Source organism: Diceros bicornis, chromosome 1, assembly GCF_020826845.1.
Source record: "Diceros bicornis minor isolate mBicDic1 chromosome 1, mDicBic1.mat.cur, whole genome shotgun sequence".
NCBI lineage: Eukaryota > Metazoa > Chordata > Mammalia > Perissodactyla > Rhinocerotidae > Diceros > Diceros bicornis.
The window spans coordinates 77,784,474-77,805,057 of NC_080740.1; positions in this window are offsets into that span (position 1 = coordinate 77,784,474).

Here is a 20,584-nt window from a genome sequence, read left to right on the forward strand (position 1 = left end):
GAATTTTTCTCCCATACTTTAATGAATTTTAAATGGTCTGTGTTCATTTTACTTGTTAATTACAGTCATGTGCACACGGAAGCTGATGAAAATCTAATTCACTCGTATTAGGAATGAGTGGCGTATTTCCAAATGTCTTCACTAATGAGAAGGTAGTCCACCAACAGAGTAAATAAAGCAGTTTCAAACAGCCAGCTGGGGAAGGTTATGCCCTGAATCCCTATGGTTTAGAAATCATTACATAGTGTGTTCCAATAAGAAAATAAAGAATGACTAATTGAATGCTTATTTTGCACCAGGATCTACAATAAATGTTTCAATTGCTTTATCTCATATAATATATGTAATATAATATATATAAAATGTAACATAATCTCATTGTCATCCTGACAATCATTTGAAGGAGAACATTTGATCTTACTTTCAAAGATGAGGAAACTGAGGATTGCCGAGGCAAATGGTTCAAGGTTACACAGCTGGTAAGTGATGCAGCTGCGACGCAACCCAGTTTGGTTTGATTCTAAGGCCCAAATGCTTAACCACCGCATTTGATGGCCCCTGTTCGGTTCCTCCTCACTGTAATCCAGCACCCTGACTGGATTGCAGGAAACTAATTTTCACCCAGAGCTCTTTTGTTTGCATAACAGTGCTAGTCTGTGAATACAGAATATCAAGGTGTCAACTCTTGTAGACATGTCCTTTCTGAATTCTCTTCTCAGCATGGGGAAAGTGAAAATTGAAATTAAAAAAAAAATCAAATAAAAGCTTCTAGAACTTTACAGAGTATATATTTTGTCAAGGAATATATATCTTCTGAAAATTAAGTATAAAAATGTGTAATGACCAGCACAAACGAAGGTAGTAAATTAAATAAACTTCACTTTAGACTCATATTTTCATTTACCAATAAAGTGAGGACATGACACTAATTAATTGGTTTACTAATACTTATTCTTTATTTACAACCTTTAAAGAAAGACTGGGCTTTGGAATAATATGACCACTATTGCTACTCAACAAATATTTGATATTTCAACATATCAAATATAAGTAACTGATTAATATCATGTGAGTATTATCAACTTATATCTCTCAAGAAAGCATACCTTATAAAATTACATTTTTTCTCTCTTCCTCCTATAAATAACCCATCACTTCACTTAAACTTGAAATAGTGAAATCATTGTTTGAGTCTGCCCAGTATCCATTTTTCCCTTCTGCTAAAAAGCACCTTGATTTTCTTCTGGTAGACCACCTCACCCATGCTTAGACAATGTGGTTAAAGGGGTCTGAGACTTGCCCAGAGATTGAGAGTTTAGCATATGGCCAGTCAGAGATACGTATCATGGTTTAGATATGGCCAAGTGACCTGATGCAGGCCAATGGACTCAAGCCTAGGACTTTTTGTTTGGAGGGGGTTGAATTGGGAAAGAAAGTCTCTTTCAAAGGGGATTGTTAAGCTGGTAGGATGTGAGGCTGTATCTTCTGGTGGTCCTTCTCCTACCTTGGAGGACAGCTTGCCAGAGACTGAAGTCAACCGTTAGGAAAGCAGATCCAAGAAAAGAAAAAAGAAAGATTCCTGAAGACATTTTTGAATACCTGGATCCAGCTATGCCAGATCTTTCCAGGTAGATTTTCATTTCCTGAGCCTATAAATTCCTTATTTTGTGTAATCTGTGTGAGCTGGGTTTTTAGGACTTGTAGTCAAAAGAGTCCTGCTAATATATTTTGACCCAAAGGAAAGAAATATTCACCAAGATGTGACACACATGCAAAATTGAGAGAATTATTTCTGATTAAAAATAGCCTTCATATAGAATGCCTCCTCTCTGTGTTAGAAGGCAGTTAGGGAAACAACGGATGGAAGTTGTATGAAATGGATTTCTAGACTTATCCCTCAAAATCACTACACAAACCCAATATAATATAGTTAAACACATCCACTTATTCTACGGTTAACTCCAAAAATTCTGTATATTCTTTTTGATTGTGAAAGCATCGCATTATTAACTGAAAAGACATAGCTTCCCTACAAGGCAAGGAGCTAAATGTCCAACAAGGGATGATGCACAAAGGTGGAGTTAAGAGTCAGTAGAACTAGTTCTAAATCCCAGTGACGTTTTTCTTTCTGGTTGTGTTTTCTCATCTATAAAATGGGGATAATAAAATATTGTCTGTGTGCTACTCAGATTTATTGATAATATAAAAGAGTATTTATGTGTAACCAGTTGGAAGACATGACACATAGAAACAGCAAACTTTATTGTCTGCATTAATTTAATCACTAAAATCTATTTCACAACAGAATTCTGACTTTATATCATAAACATAGATCAGTTTTTCCATCCCCACAGAAACATCTTTTCTGAAAAATTTTTTAAAATGCATTTTACTGGGGCCAGCCCCGTGGCTTAGCAGTTGAGTGCGCATGCTCTGCTGCTGGCGGCCCGGGTTTGGATCCCGGGTACTCACAGACGCACTGTTTGTCTGGCCATGCTGAGGCGGCATCCCACATACAGCAACTACAAGGACGTGCAACTATGACATACAACTATCTACTGGGGCTTTGGGGAGAAAAAAAAAAATGCATTTTACTTGTATAAGTCCTGTCTCTCAAGTTTACCAGCCACTTGAGGCACAAGAAAAGGGATAAAATTAAGCATGTCTACCTTTTGTGTGTTGGGAACTATACTACCTCAGAGTCCCTAGAAGCAGATGTCCCAGATCCTAACCCCAAAGTTGATTATTGATGTTTTTCCAATGGTTTCTCCCATATTCTTATAGATTATTATGGTTGTCCTCTATAAATGCTATTGGCTGTTCACCTCCCTGCTCTGCCAGGTGTGGCCTCCTTCTGTTGTTCCGCTGATATTGTCACTTCTCCACATGTGCTTTAGCAGCACTTGACATGACAATGACCTTTATTCCCAAATGATCACTTACCCTTTCCCTACAGTCTGGGAAACTAAAGGCCAAAAGTGACCCCACTGACCACCAGAGGCTGCCTGCTGAGCATTCCAGCAGAAACCATGAAGGATACTTGAATTCACTGCCACACGTGAATCACCATCCTTCTCACAGCTCCTGCTGCGTGGCTGACTGCACAAGGTGCCATGCTCATAAACTGGCATTAATTAGCAAATGTAATCAAAGATGATTACAATTAATTACACAATTATGAACATTTCAAGTTTAATTCTACCAAAATTACTTTATGAATTATGTTGTGACTGATGCCTGGCTAAAAGAAAATAGATATGAATACCTTTAAGTCACATTCAGTAGTCATGCCAACCATCCATGCAGCCAATACATATATGCAGAATTCTGATCATGTACTTCATTACTGACAAAACATTAACATTCCTAGCTTTGCACTCATTTCCAAAGACATGGTTTGAACTTCATGTTGACTTTGGCATTCAGTATTGCTTCGTGACCTTGTAAATTGAGTCATGTCCTGTAGTGGTACAAGTTGCTCTGGTTAGGCTAAAAATAAGCTCTCTTTCCACAAAAGATACCCTTCCTTCTTTCTTGCCTCCTACTTCTCTCTCTCTTCCTTTCTTTCTTCCCTTCCTACTTCCTCAATTTTTATTGAGTTCTTTCTATGTTTCAAATATAATACTAGTATGCAGAGGATATAATATTGAACAAGACAGAAGCTCTCTTTCCTTCAAGGATATTAAAAGCCAGCAGAAGACAGTAAACTGGAAAAATAGATAGACTAAGGGATGAATAGATGGGTAGATATGATAATGTAAATATAGTGAAATGTTAATTGTGGAATCTAGGTGGTAAAGTAAATATAGATGCTCAATCTACAATTGTTTCAATTATTCTGTATGTTTGAAAATTTTCATAATAAAATTTTGGAGAAAAATTCTGTAGAAGAGAGAGAAAATAAAACAAGCAATTCCATAATGTGTAATAATTATTATGATGAGAGATGTACAAAATATTATGGGAGCTAACCTTGTCTAATGGGTAAAGGAGGGAGTCTTAGATTTCCAGATGAAGATCGTAATGGGCACTAAAATGGTTACTCCAACATCCATTATGTAAGAGCCATGTGGTCTTTGGAGATGGACTCCATCTCTCAGTTCTAGATTTTATTGGTTCATCTAACCTAGGCCTAAACCAGTCAGCATGTGACAAGTTCCTGTAATTGGGATAGGGCAATGTACACGTAACTCAGCTGGGGCCACAGCAGCACGAGTGAGTGTTTTCTGGAGACGTGTAGAAATTTCATTCCTTACACTTTTGAAAAATGCTACCAGAAGCCATTATATCTCTCTTTTGAATAGTGTGATACAGTTTGTTTGACAACTAGGACTGCTACATTCATTTTTCTTTTTTACATTCATTTTTCTATCATGATAAAAACAGGACTTAAGATGTGGCTGACAACTCAGTCCTTGATGACATCTAAGAACCAGTGATACAAACTGACTCTAAGTCCACATTTACCCCTAGACTTTCAAATTATGGGAGCTGATAAAGTCCCTTTATTTTTTAAATTACTTTAAGTTGTGTTTTCAATTATTGCAACACAGAATCCAAACTTGATTAGAGGACTATTTCTGTTGTTCATTTGTTTGTTTTGTTTCTAATATGTATGGTTCCTAGTTTCTCAATTTTAAATGCCTAGCTTTTTCAGTGTTTTGCAGCCCTTGACATGCAGCTTCAGGTGATGAGTCAAAAGAAAATATGAATGAAAATACATTGTTGTACCAAAATCCTACCTGGAGATCAAGGAACATATGGGAATGAAACTGGTGCATCTTGACCCCCTCTCCCTAGCTCCAACTTGTTTAGCTATTGTCAACCCCAGGAGGTCATAGGTACCCTAATGTAACTTTCCCTCATCGTTCCAAAACTCTCAATTTGATCACATACTAAAATGAACAATAAACTTTTAACAGTGTTATATTCATTAGCCCAGAAGTCTTTATCCTCTTAACACAGGTAATTAAAAAAAAAAAATGTCTATTTGGAAATAATTCAACCCATCTGTTAGTATTTTGATGCAGTTTTTAAACCAAAACCTTCTCAAATGTTTGTAATCATGGAAGGATAAATAAAAACAAATACTGGCATTGTTAAAAAAAAATAATTCAATGTTTGGAAAATGAAAGAGTTCTTTCTATGTAAATATTGAGTATATGATTTTGACTCACTTTTATGCCTATGCCCACATATTCATTGAGAAGAAAATTCTAAAAAAAAGTTCTGAGTATATTTTGAGGTTTATGGATCAGTACAGCATATTTCACCCAGTACACCAATGAGCAGAAATTCCAAACTGTTCTCCAGTGTTCCTTGTCCTTCTTGCAGACATAAAATAAGGATCTTCTGATCTGTGAATGATGGTAATATTATTCTACTAGGAAAGGCATATTTAGGATGAAAACCACTTGAGAGCAGGAACAGTCAATCACACGAAAATCAAATATGTGTTCAGTAGCCTTCAAATTACTTTTCACAGTTCTCTTGTTCTTCTCTCCAAATTCTGTTTCCCATCTACCAATCCCTACACCCAAGACACTTGGTGTCGGGATGTTGTCTTTATCCATATGGCTCATATTTGTACCAGAAAAACAGCTTTTACTCTATATCCCAATATTTTCTTATCTCCTTGTATTAGTTTTCTATTGTTACCAAATCAAATTACCACATGCAGAGGTGACTTAAAACAACACAAATTTATTATATCACAGCTCTGGAGGTCAGAAGTCTGGGCATTTCCTGGTTCAGCTGGTTTTCTGCTCCAGGTTTCACCAGGCCAAAACAATGCATAAGTAGGACTGCAATACTTTTCGGATGCTTTGTGGATAAATCTGCTTCCAAGCTTATTCAAGTTGTTCCAAATTAAGTTCCTTGTGGTTGTAAGACTGAGGTCTCCACTTCCTTATTAGCTGGGGGTCATTCTCATCTCTCATAGTTGAGACTCACATTCCTTGGGTCATAGCTCTCTTTCTCCATCTTCAAAGTCAACAACACATTTAGTCTTCATGCTTTGAATCTCTCTGACCCACCCTTTAACTTCATTTCTCTTCTGCCTTTCTCTTCTGCTTTTAAGGATTGATGTGATTACACTGGGCCCACCAGGATAATCTCCTTATGTTAAGGTCAGTGGGTTGTAGACAAATTCCTTCTTCAAAGTTTGTTCACAGCAGTACCTAGATTAGTATTTTTTAACAGCTTTATTGAAGTATAATTGATATACAAAAAAAAACACTACACACATTTAATGTTTATAATTTGATAAGTTTGGACATATGCATACACTCATGATACTACCACCACACTCAAGGAAATAAACATTCTCATCACCTCCAAAAGTTTCCCTGTGTCACACTGTGGTATGTGGCTGTTGTGTTTTGTTTTGTTTTTGTTTTCATTGTGGTAAGAACACTTAACACGAGATCTACCCTCTTAACAAATTTTTAAGTGCACAATACTATATTGCTAACTATAGGTACTATGTTGTACAGCAGATCTCTAGAGTTTACCCACCTTGGATAACTGAAACTTTATAATCATTGAGCAAGAAACCCCTACTTATCCCTCTCCTCAGCCCCTGGCAACCACCATTCAACCATTCCAGCATTTGATTCCTATGAATTTGACTATTTTAGATACCTCGTATAAGTAGAACTTTGCAGTATTTGTGCTTCTATGACTGGCTTATTTCACTTAGCATAATGTCTTCCAGGTTCATCCATGTTGTTACAAATGGCAAGATTTTCTTCTTTTTTAAAGCTGAGTAATATTCTATTGTGAGTGCATCACGTTATCTTTATCCATGCATCCGTTGAGGGACATTTGGGTTGTTTCCTTGTCTTAGCTATTATGAATAATGCTGCAGTAAACATGGGAGTGCAGATATCTCTTTGAGATCTTGATTTTAATTCTTCAGGCTATACACCGAGAAGTGGGATTTCTGGCCCCACATTGTTTTCCATAGTGGCTGTACCTTTTTACATTCCCACCAACAGTGTACAAGGGTTCTAATTTCTCAGCATCCTCTCCAACACTTATCTTTGTACTTTTGATAGTGGCCATCCTAGCAAGTGTTTGGTGATATCTTATTGTGGTTTTAATTTGCATTTCCCTGTTGATTAGTGATGTTGAGCACCTTTTCATAAACCTAGTAGTCACTTATATGTCTTCTTTGGAGGAATATACAATCAGGTCCTTTGCCTATTTTTTAAATTGGGTTACTTGGGGGGTTTCTTGCTGTTGAGTTGTAGGAGCTATGTATATACTTTGGCTATTAACCCTTTATTAGATAAATGGTTTGCAAGTATTTCTCACATTCTATAGGTTGCCTTTTCACTCTGTTAATTGTCTTCTTTTCTGTGAGAAGCTTTTTAGTTTGATGTAGCCCCACTTGCCTATTTTTGCTTTTGTTGCCTGTTTTTGTTGTCATATCCAAGAAATTGCCAAAAACAATGTTAACAAGCTTTTCCCTACGTTTTCTTCTAACAGTTTTATAGTGTTAGGTGTTATGTTTAAGTCTTTAATCCATTTTGATTTGATTTTTGTGTATGGTGTAAGATAGAGATCCAGTTTCATTCTTTTGCTTGAGGATATACAAGTTTTCCAGCACCATTTATTGAAGAGATGATCTTTTCTCCATTGTGTATTCATGACACCCTTGTCGAAGATCAGTTGACCGTATATGTGTGAGTTTATTTCTGGGCTCTCTATTCTGTTCCATTGGTCTATGTGTCTGTCTTTATACCAGTACCATACTATTTTAATTATTGTGGTTTTGTAATATAGTCTAAAATCAGGCAGTGTGATGCCTCCAGCTGTGATCTTTTTCTTCAGATCACTTTGGCTTTTCTGGGTCTTTTGTGGTTCCATATGAATTTTAGGATTTTTAAAATTTTTGTGAAATATTCCACTGGGATAGCACTATCTCTGTAGATCACTTTAGGTAGTATGAATATTTTACATATTAAGTCTTCCAATCCATAAATATGAGATGTCTTTACATTTATTTGTGTCTTCTTTAATTTCTCTCATCAGAATTTTGCAGTTTTCAGTGTACAAGTCTTTCACCTCCTTGGTTAACTTTACTCCTAAGTATTTTATTTTATTTTTTTTGATGCTATTGTGAATGGGTTTGTTTTCTTAATTTCCTTTTCTGATAGTTCCTTGTTAGTATATAGAATTGCAATTGATTTTAGTATGTTGATTTTACATCCTGTAAACATTACTGAATTTTTTTGTTAGTTCTAAGTTTTTAGGTGGAATTTAGGGGTTTCTATATACGAGATCTGTCATTTGCAAACGACAATTTTATTTCTTCCTTTTAGATTTGATTGCCTTTTATTTCACTTTCTGGCCTAATTGCTCTGGCGAGGACTTCCAGTATTATGATGAACAGAAGTGGCAAGAGTGGGCCTTGACTTGTTCCTGATCTCAGAAGAAAAACTTTTAGTTTTCCACTGTTGAGTATGATGCTTGCCATCGGCTTGTCATATATGACCTTTATTATGTTGAAATACATTCCTTCTATACCTAGAAAAGCAATAGAAAAGATCAACAAAAGGAAGAGTTTGTTTTTTGAAAAGAAAAACAAAACTGACAAACCTTTAGCTAGACTAAATAAGAAAAAAAGAGAGAAGATTCAAATAAGATTAGGAATGAAAGAGGAAACATTACACCTGATGCCACAGAAATACAAAGGATTATAAGAGACTAACTGTGAACAATTATACACCAACAAATTGGATAACATGAAGAAATGGGAAATTCCTGGAAATATACAACCTACCAACACTGAATCATGAAGAAATAGAAAATCTGAACGGACTAATAATCAGTAAAGATATTGAATGAGTAATCAAAAACTTCCTAACAAAGAAAAGCCCAGAACTAGATAGTTTCACTGGTGAATTCTACTAAACATTTAAAGAAGAATTAATGCCAATCCTTCTCAAACTGTTCCAAAAAATTGAAGAGGACAGAACACTTCCAGTCAAATAATTTTACAAGGCCAGCATTACCCTGACACTAAAGCAAGACAAAGACACTACAAGAAAAGAAAATTACAGGCCAATATCCCTGATGAACATAAATGCAAAAATCTTCAACAAAAAAGTAGCAAACCAAATTTAATGGAGCATTAAAAGGATCATACACCATGATCAAGTAGGATTTATCCCTGGGCCTCAAGGATGGTTCAAGAGACACAAATCAATAAATGTGAAACACTATATAAACAGAATCAAGGATAAAAATCATATGATCATCTCAGTAGATGCAGAAAAAATATTTAACAAAATTCAACATTTTCATGATAAAAATGCTCAACAACTTGGATTAATATTTGACTGCAATATCAGGGGCTGTTAATCTGAGGGGTGAGCAATCTTTAGAATTTTGACTACCACACTCCTCCATCCTTCAAAATGTAATCTTCCTACATTCTATTCTGCCAACTAAGGAAAAGAACTCAAATTTTACTTAAGATTATGATGATTAGAGCTTAACAGAATCCTTCTTCCAAATCTGGGTTTAATATATACATTTAAGGTGTTTACTTTAGGTAATGGGAAAGGAAGATGACAGAGAAATTTCTTCAGGTTCTTTGAGACATACTTTAAAATATTTTTTCTAGGGGCCAGCCCCAAGGCTGAGTGGTTAACGTTCCACACACTCTGCTTCAGTGGCCCGGGTTTGCAGGTTTGGATCTTGTGTGTGGACCTATACCACTCGTCAAGCCATGCTGTGGCAGTGACCCACATGCAATATAGAGGAAGATGGGCACAGATGTTAGCTCAGGGTGAATTTTACTTAGCAAAAACAAAAACAACAACAACAAAATTTTACCTATAGTTATAGTCTACTTTGTGTCTTCCTGTGAATTCCCTGCAGGTGATAAATTCTGTATTACAGGTTTAGGACTGAACTTCTATCCCATGTTTGGGGAGTTCCTCACTTTACAAATGAATATCTCCCAAGATAAAAGCTAGAAAATGCCAGATACTCACTTCCCTAGGCTTCAATGCTATGACACAGCCATGTGACCTAGATTCAGCCTGTTACGTGCATCAGAGCTAGTGACTGGAGCAGCCAGGGTGGTGAGGAGCTCTCTCTTTACAGCAATAGTAACAGTTTCTGAAAATAATAGATCCCAGCAAATTTGTTGGTTTTATTAACAAACAAGCTCTAAGATTTAGTTTTAGACATGGTTTCTGACTGCATAATTTGAGTCTTGTTTTCCAGCACCCCAACAACTCTATAGATTCCCAACATCCTTATAATAAACTCTTTTTCTGTTTACTCAGCCAAAGTTGGCTTTGGTTGTTTTCAGCCAAGGACACTGAGTAGTACAGACAACACAAAATGTGCTAATGGAGACTCTGAAGGAGTTAATGGCACTTCAGAGGGGACCTGATTTATCACAACCCTTGGCTCAGATTCTGAGAGAGTGGAATACAGCCTTGTCCCTGATGTATTTCTGCCACTCATCCAGGGACGTTCACCTGAAAGAATTTAACTATACATTTGGAAATTTCCAATTTAATTCCTACTTTGTTTTTGTTTTGATATCAAGTCATTTTTTTCCTATTTACATGACTAAGTGTTCAATGAGTTATAAGCAAAACAAAAATTGCCAATTTTTGACACATTTGCATAAGAAATTAGTGTAATGATTTTAAATTGCATTCCAGTCAAATAAATTCATAGTCACAGTAATTCAGATGGAAAGCTATGCATATTTTTTCTTTAATGAAAAATGGAGTTTTTCACTTAGAAGACTCAAATTAAACTCCGTATATTCTTAGAGAAGCCTTGAAAATAGTTTCAAATAAGAGCAACAGAAACAATAATAAAAAGTCAAAGTTTAAACATTGTACCTAGCCTAAGTCATCCATTTGGTCACACTGTGCATGTTTTATTTTTCAGTTTCCCACTTTTTCTTCTTTTGCTGTAGATCACATGGAGCTGAAGGGAGCCCAAAAGTCTAAATGTGGCAACTTCTCCAAAACTTTGAATGATGGGTTAAATTGAAAATAGACATCTCTTATAAATGAATGCCAATGAAAATTAAATGAAAAAGAGAAAAAACATAAAAGGCACACAACTAATATTATGGTTCATTGATACTACTTCTATTTTATTTTACACTTTGGCTAGAATAATAAATAGGTAAGTTACCGAGAATACATCTTTGTACTCTCCATCTTATCTTAAAGCAAAACCTGGTTCTGAATCTGGATGGTGTGTCTAATTGACATGATTCTCTTGACTTATACCGGGTTTATTATTATATGTAGTTTTAAAGGACATGTTAATACTAACAAATTCTTCAAAGCATCACATCTTTGTGATTTGTGATTCTTCCCCAGCCTTTTCAAAAGAAACCTTTACCAGAAACATTGTTTATTTTGTGTCAACTTAAAATTCATAGAAAACAGATTCCAGAACTCTCTCTACAAGCTGTGACTAGCTTTAACATTTATTAGCAAGTCATTCTAGATGACTATTTTACGAAATTAGATTCAGTTAGTTTCACCAATCTTAATTGCAATAAATAAACAAGTATTTTCTGAGCACTAACTATAGTGTATAAGTATCGGGGTGTGTGTGTGTGGGTGTGTGTGTGGGTGTGTGTGTGTGTGTGTGCGTTCAGTATTCAATGCTCTTCCTCCTTAAGGGTAATTCTCCATTGCACATATCATTGGTGGGATACTTTACATCACATCCCTCTATAGAAGGCTGGACAGAAGAGCACTATAGAATCCTTAATCACTATTCTGTCCACTTCTTTGGCAGCCATATGCACGTAGATTCACTAGGTCACCAATCACAAGTTCGCAAATCTACTCTTATTCACTTGATTGTGAGGTAGAGGAAGAGTGCCTGCCTTCTTAAATATGGTAGCATATGCTTCCTTTCCAGCTTTCTTTCTACCCCTCCTGCCCACATGCACACCTTACAAGTCTGTTTCTCCAGCTTTTATTCTACTCTGTGAATTCCAATTTTTTTTTGGTGCAGAAGATTAGCCCTGAGCTAACATCTGTGACCAGTCCTCCTCTTTTTGCTGGCCCATCTTCCTCTATTTTATGTGGGACGCCTGTCACAGCATGGCTTGATAAGCAGTGCATAGGTCCACACCCGGGATCCCAACCTGCAAACCCTGGGCCACTTAACCACTATGCCACTGGGCCGGCCCCTAGAATGCTTTTTATTAAATTTATTTCTTTTCTCAAGATAGCTAGAGATGGCTTCAGTTGTTTGCAATAAAGAAACTAAAAACTCAAGAGTCCTGACAGATACACTACCAGGTTTAAAGGATGGTGTTGACTACTCATAAGGGCACCAAATATTCAGGAAAAGTCACTGTCTGTGTGGATGAAAGGCATGCAAAAGAATATGGCTGTTAGGTTTATAAACACTAAATGATTATCTGAAACCCCCTGCTTTTCCATCTCCTTTTTTTTTTTAATAGCATTAAAATGACCCTATGAAAATACCTCGGTATTCTCTTTTCTAAGTAAGATCATCCAATTTCTTAAGGTTAAAATGTCAGGTTTAAAGCTCTGATTTGGCAAATACACCCTTTAAAAAAGAGAAAAATAAAAAACTAAACAAATATTTACAAAATCAACTTTGACTGCCATCACCATTATATACAAAATTTTAGAAAACTAATTATATTTGCATCCCTAACCTCCACAATTGAGCTTATGTACTTTCACTGTTTAAATTTTATTTGACATAGGTGAGAAGCTAAATAAGCAAAAGTGGCCTTAAAAAGAGCCGCAACCAGCATTACTGTATTAGAGTTGCAGACAACCAACTCAGGCTCATGAGCTCGCCTTCAGATTTAATTCTAGATGTCCTTTCTCTCCCGCACATGTGAATAAACAGGAAAATGATTTCCGTTAGATAGATCTCTGGTTTAAGCAGAAATGCAATCATGATGGTTCCTAAGTGTTGTGTGTACACTCTCTAACTCAATTTTCTCAGCATTATTTAGACACGCTCACTGCTTAAACCTGATAGCAAGCCTTCCCGCCCATACCAATTAACCTAACCCTGCAATTTAGTTTTACCCAGTTGCCCTTGAATCCTCCCTTGTTCTCCTCTGTGCTGCTTATTTGAATTGGTTTGAATCCTTTCCCAGAAAGTGTTTGTAATCTAAAAATTGTCTTAATCTCTTTGGTCCAATTTTTCCCGCTCTTTCATTTCCCGCTGGACTCAAGTGGATTTCCAAACTTTTCCATACATCACATGGAACACTATTTTTTAAGTACAATTTTCTTTTCGTGTTTTGCCCTGACAAACGGGAACTGGCACTCTAAAAATGGCAGTCATCAGCCAAACTGCAATAAAGAGCTTCTCTTCCTCCTATTCTCAAGGGGTTTCTAGATGTTTCCATTGGCAGGATCCATGAGGGAAAGAGGGACAAAAATATGTCTTAACTGCTGAGCAAATGCCACTTCTTACATGTGAGTTATTGAAAAATATAAATCAATTGAGAGCTATGGAGTCAACTGTGTCCTTGGAATGACAAATTCTATGGGTACTTGGGACAGATTTAAGTAAATAAATGAGGCATAGAGAAATCTCCAATTCAGCTCGGATAGAAGATTAATTATTAACCCCACATCACATAATATCATAAAAGCGAGATACAGTCATTAGAAGGGATGAGTATGTTCTCTGAAGGTTTCATTTAAAACTTGGTACTCTTTTAGGTCACCATCATTAGATCATCTATGAGTAACTTTGAAATGACAATATGGGTTTATCAGTTTAATTGGCTTATTTGGATGCATAAATCCATGATTTTCTGCAAAAACATTGACAAATATTCATGTCACTCTTCATGTGTTCACATTTTTTCATATTACTCTAGGTGGGAATTTTTTATGTTGGTATTCTCCATGCTGTAAACAAATTGAGTCCTGTAATAAGATGTTGTGGTGGTCTAGTGGTTTAAGATTCAGTGCTCTAACCACCACAGGGTTCATTTCCTGGTCAGGGAACACACCACCCATCTGTCACTTGTTGTACTGTGGTGGCTGTGTGTAGCTGTGATGCTGATAGTTATGCCACTGGTATTTCAAATACCAGCAGGGTCACCCATGGTGGACAGGTTTCAGTGGAGCTTCCAGACTAAAACAGACTAGGAAGGACTGGGCCATCCACTTCCAGAAAAATTGGCCGTGAAAACCCTACAAATAGCAGTGGAGCATTTGTCTGATATAGCACTGGAAGGTGAGAGGATGGCACAAAAAGGCCCGGGCAGGGTTCTGCTCTGCTGTACACAGGGTCACTAGGAGTCGGAATCAACTCCAAGGCACTAACAACAACAAATGATACAATAACAAATGATATGTTGTAACACACTGGCTAACTTTGGATCTAACATCTGCACAAAATAGATTTCCTATAAACCAGTAACAAAGCAACATAAAATATGATATCTAATTTCTCTTCAGCACCTTAATGATTTTAAGTGGTATCTTTATAGAATTATATATGTAATGGAAAATATAGTTTAAATGGAGAAAATTCCCAGAACTTTTTTCTTCTATTTGCTCAAATAAGCTTCTTATTGTTTTTCCTAGTGAAACATGGAACAAAGACTCTCACAATAATAACTTATATGCTAGACACTGCATTTCCATCATTTCAGCTTATCCTCAAAGTAACCTTATGAAATAGGTATCCATATTACTTCAGTTTTACAAAGGGAGTGACTGAGGCTTAGAAAGAGTTGTTACCTGGGCCCGGCCCAGTGGAGTAGCGGTTAAGTGCACATGCTCCGCTGCTGGAGGCCCAGGGTTCGGATCCCGGGCACGCACTGACGCACCGCTTGTCAGGCCATGCTGTGGTGGTGTCCCACATAAAGTGGAGGAAGATGCGCACGGATGTTACCTCAGGGCCAGTCTTCCTCAGTAAAAAGAGGAGGATTGGCATGGATGTTAGCTCAGGGCTGATCTTCCTTACAAAAGATAAAGGTAAAAAAAATAAAATAATGAAAAAAAAAAGAAAGAGTTGTGACCTGCCCAGAGTTGCACAGCAACGAGCTGGTAGAGTCAGAATTTGGACCCAGGTCTATGTGGCTAAAGAGTTCAAATCCTTAAACACATCTTGTCTCCATGGAGAGCTACAAATATTTATATCATAAATGTAAATCATACAAACTACAATTTTGAGATTAAATCTATGCCTGGTAAGAACAACTATACTGGTGCTGTTTATCTTTGGCAATGGGAGGGGAAGCCATTCTCATGTAGGCCAGAATTTTTCCATCTGTGCGATAATGATTTGCACTTCTCTCTAAAAAAGTAGAGAGGAGTTGAAATTACCCCAAAGGACATGACATGAATACCAATCCACACAGAGCTTACTGCTTAACCTGCAATTATATTAATCTTTCTGTCCAAAAGTTCCAACTGTAAGACCAAACATACTTGTAAACAGTGACCTGGTGACTGAGCCTTTTTGTAAGATTATGTGATGGACTAGGATAGCATATATCCTAGATTTACAGGAGAGTGGGGTGGTTCACATGGCTTATTTTTTGTATGCATGTGAGTATGTGTGGGTGTTTGTATGTGGTGAACATAGAGAAAAAGTAGAGTATCCAAAACCATCTAGCTTCACAGAATTATTTTAAGTTACCAAACGATACATGTCTTCAGAGCATAGGGTATTTTTAATCTCTTATTCAAAGAATCTCATGTATCCTATAATTCATGCAGTAGTTGAACTTTCTTTAATATTTTGAATATTTTTATCCTTTAAAAGTAGACAACCAAAAGTACATACTTTGAAATTGTATTGCTTGAGTTTGATTTACTGTTCTGATATTTGCTAACTAGAAGTATATCAGAAAAGGCTGAACTAAATAGCTAACTACATTACAGAATACAGTGCTAAGCTATGATAAGCTTTGAACTATTTCTATTGTATTACCATGTCTTAGTAGTTTTCAGATTAAAGACAATTTATGAAATAACTTTTTTTGCAGAACAGACATTTCACCAAGAAATATTATCTTTTATTTATTTATGTCCTAATATATGTGAAAGGAAATCTTTAAAATCTGATGTGTGTGTGTGTAATAAATCAGAGCACACAAAATTGAGTCCACAGGCATTTGTTAGTCCACAGAAAAGTTTCACTTGCCTATAAATTTGAGCCATATGAAAATACAGACTCTGGATGCTAGTACTCTCCTATGTAAAACGCAATTGTTGTACAAGGTGATCTCTGAGCTCTTTTGGTCTGAAATAGTCTTGAGATGCCAAATGCTGAAAATTGCTAATTGCCATTTTAAAAAAGAAAGGAAGACTGCCAATTTCCATTAAAGTGACACCTTTTCATGGTAGAGCTAGCGAGGCAATTAGTAGGAGTGAATAGTAATGTTGTTTGTAATTCTCTAAAGCAGTACTTTTCAAACTTTAGAGTATATAAAAATCACCTGAGGGCCGGCCCCATGGCTTAGCGGTTAAGTGCGCGCACTCCTCTGCTGGCGGCCCGGGTTCGGATCCCAGGCGCGCACCGACGCACCGCTTCTCTGGCCATGCTGAGGCCACATCCCACATACAGCAACTAGAAGGATGTGCAACTATGACATACAACTCTCTACTGGGGCTTTGGGGGAAAAAAAAGTCACCTGAGAACTTGAGAAAATGCGAATTCTTGGGCTATACCCCCAGCAATTCTGACTCAATAGATTTGGAATGGAAACCTGAGCATTTGCATTTCTTCTTTTTTTGTTTGTTTTTGTTTTTGTTTTTTTGTGTGTGAGGAAGATCAGCCCTGAGCTAACATCCATGCTAATCCTCCTCTTTTTTTTTGCTGAGGAAGACCGGCTCTGAGCTAACATCTATTGCCAATCCTCCTCCTTTTTTTTTCTCCCCAAAGCCCCAGTAGATAGTTGTATGTCACAGTTGCACATCCTTCTAGTTGCTGTATGTAGGACGCGGCCTAAGCATCCAAACCTGGGCCGCCAACAGCGTAGTGCACGCACTTAACTGCCAAGCCACGGGGCCGGCCCAGTATTTGCATTTCTAACAAGCTTCTAGGTGATGGTGATGTTGTTGGTCCATAGACATTTTTGAAGAGTGCTCACTGACCTGAAGAAGAATCTCGACTATTCAAAAGGCATTCAACTCACACCGTATACAAATATTAGCTCAAAATGTAATCAAAGACCTAAATGTGAGAGCTATAAAAAAAGCTACAAAATCTTAGACACTATAAAACAAAAACCTTAGAAGATAACATAGGAATAAATCTTCATGACCTTGAATTATGCAACAGTTTCTCATATATGACACCAAAAGCACCATCAACAGCAACAACAAAGACAAATAAACAGATATCAAAATTAAAAATGATTTTGCTTCAAGGCACACCAATAAGGAAGTGAAAAAACAATTCATGGAATAGGAGAAAATTTTCACAAATCATATATGTGATAAGAGACTTGTACCTAGAATATATAAAGAGCTTTTACAACTCAAGACCACACAAAAACGTGCCCATGAATGTCCACAGCAGCATTATGCATAATAGCCAAAAAATGAAAACAACCTAATATCCATCAAACGATTAATGGATAAATAAAATGTGTTCTATCCATACAATGAAATACTGTTTGGCAGTAAAAAGGAATGAAGTACTGATACATGCTACGACATGGATGAACTTTGACAACATTATGCTAAGTAAAAGAATCCTGTTAAGGAACACATATTGTATGATTCCGTTTATATTAAATGTCCAGAATAAGCAAATCTATAGAGACAAAAAGTAGATTACTGTTTGCCTAGGGCTGGGAGAGGAGGAATAGGAGGATTCTGGGGAGTATCTGCTAAGGGGTGTGGGTTTCTTTTTGAGTAATAAAAATATCCTAAAATTGATTGTGATGATGGATGTACAACTCTGAGTATATACTAAAAATCATTGAATTATGTACTTTATATGGATGAATTGGATGCAATGTGAATTATATCTCAATAAAGCTATTTTTTAAAAGGCATTTGAAAATGTTTATTGAGCAACTACTGCATTTTGAGTACTGTCTTCTCCCTCTTTCTAACTTTCTAAGTATCAGATGAAATAGCATTCCTCTGGAAAATTTTTCTAACCTACACCTTCCCCAACGACTTGGTTTGATGCTTTTGTTAAATTCTTTCAACACACTCTCTACTTCCTCTTCAGAGCATGTATGACACTTTAATGCGAAAGATTATTTAATGTTCTGTCATCTTATTCAGATTCTAAATTCCAGTGACTGTGAAAATTTTCTCTGCTATGTCATCCCCATAACTTAACACAGCATTTGGTTAGAGTTGGTGCTTAATAAATGATTCTCAAATTAATTAATGAGACCATAAATCCCCCTGTCAGTCTCATAATACTCCAATAGCAGGAGGTCAAGAGAAAGTCAAGCACTTTTTCTACTATTCACGGGCATATAGGCATGGTCATTATGGAGACAAAGCAACCTTTGTTATTATCAAGGAAGACTCCAATGGAACAGTTTTAAAAGAAGCATCAAATTGCAAAAGATTTGGATTAAAATCCTGACCATTTCGTGTGTGTGTGTATTTTGTTTTTTTCAAGCTGTGCAGCCCTGAGCAAATTGCCTCATCCAGCTAACCTTCAGTTTCCTCATCAGTAAAATGCTAATCATGGTACGTACTTCTACCTGCCTTTCTGGGTGGTTATGAAGAATAAGTGAGATAACAAATGAGATATGGGTGCAAAGATATGAAACTACAGATATCATTTGCTAATAGAGTGACATATTAGTAAAGAACTAAAGATACGACAACTAAAGAAAGTCATTTATTTAGATCAGAACCAAATAGCAGATGTTCTTAGTTGCCTACACCACAGCCATTTCCTCTTACTTTCTTGCTAACAGCATTCCAATTTTGTTTGGGCAGCCATGTGCCCTCCCCTGGGAAATGAATTATGATTGGTCTAAGCAAATCATTAAAATTATATTTCCCTTACCTGTAATTGGTTTCAAGATAGACAAGTGATTCAGTTCTGACCAATGAAAAGGAAGGTGAATCGATTGTGTGCACCAGGGAAAGATTTTCTGCCACGAAAAGGAAGGTGAATCTACTGTGTGCTCCAGGGAAAGATTGTCTGCCATGAAAAGAGGCACACAAGAAGAAAACCCTGTCTTACTTCCTGTGTGAGATTCCATCCTATTAGGACCTCAGGTAGAGCTCTGCTGCTGCCAACTTCCGACCATGAAGGAAGGGCCAAGAGAATCACAGAGATGTTGCACCAATAACTGCCACCAAACCACTAACCTTGGAACCATCAACCACGAGATTTCTCACCATGTGAGGTAAATAACTGCCTTTAACGTGGAAGCCACTATTACTGGGGTTTTAAAATAGTTGTTTTTGAAAGCATTCTAACTGATACTGAGCCCTTTGGGGAAGTGCGATGGCACAGTGACATGGAGAAGACTAGGAATCTGTCCTAAGGCCTGTCTGAGCTATGTAAAGCAACGGCAGTCCAATGTCCCCTTGTATTTTGCCACATTAGAGCTGTAACAATAGGCAATTAAATTTCTGAAAATTGGAAAACTTGCTCTTGAAATTAGGCAGATTAATTGAAATGATAAAAGGTATTTTTAAATGTTCATGTCTAAGTACTTGTCACACTAATTTTGATAAAAGAAGAGAAGACAAAGCATAGGAAATAGGAGGGTGAGTTTTTCAAGCCCGAAGGATTTGCTAATCTCTAATGTAGGTTCCTATGGGTTCACGAGAGTGTTTTAAACAAGGTACAATGTATAGTTGAAGACTAATTATGCAAATTTCTGTGTGGCTTTTGCAGCCTTGCTGTCCCAGCCAATATCTGTCTGTTAGAGTAACCACATCAAAGCAGCTGTGAGGCCCAGGAATGCATAAGCAGGCACACACAAATGCACATACACACACAATTATTTATGGCAAGTCTTCCTTTATCTCATGGAAGAAAATGAGAATGATTTCTACCCAACTGGATTTCTCTTGGGGGTACTTTTATTGAAAATACACAACTGCTAACTGTTAGTTAAATAAACCACCTAGGGGGAACTCAGTCAATGGATCTTAACGCTTCTAAACACTATGTCTGAAAAGAATGACAATTGACATATATTTTTTAACAAATTTATTCCTCTTTCCTTCAGAGATGAACTCAAGGCAGTCTCAGCCTTGGTAAGCACGGATAAAGCTGAATGAGTCATTTGTCTGAAAAAGCTGACTCTAAGCTCATTGACAGCAAAGCCCTTGGCCTTATTCATATTTGAGTTCCCAGTGCTGGGCAAAGTGCCTTGCACTGAGCAGTAGCTCGATAAATTTTTGTGGAATAAATGTCTGAATTAATGAGGGAATGAATAAATCAATAATTCCTCAGATTTTACCACTATGTTTCCCTTTTATTTCCTTTTGTAGATCATGGACCCTGTGCTTTTGTAAAATATCTTTCAAACTCTACGTATCATGAATTTTTTGAACCATGAGGACATATATGATTCTACATAATTTAAGTCATCATGAGCTAGAGTTAAGAATTGTTGGAT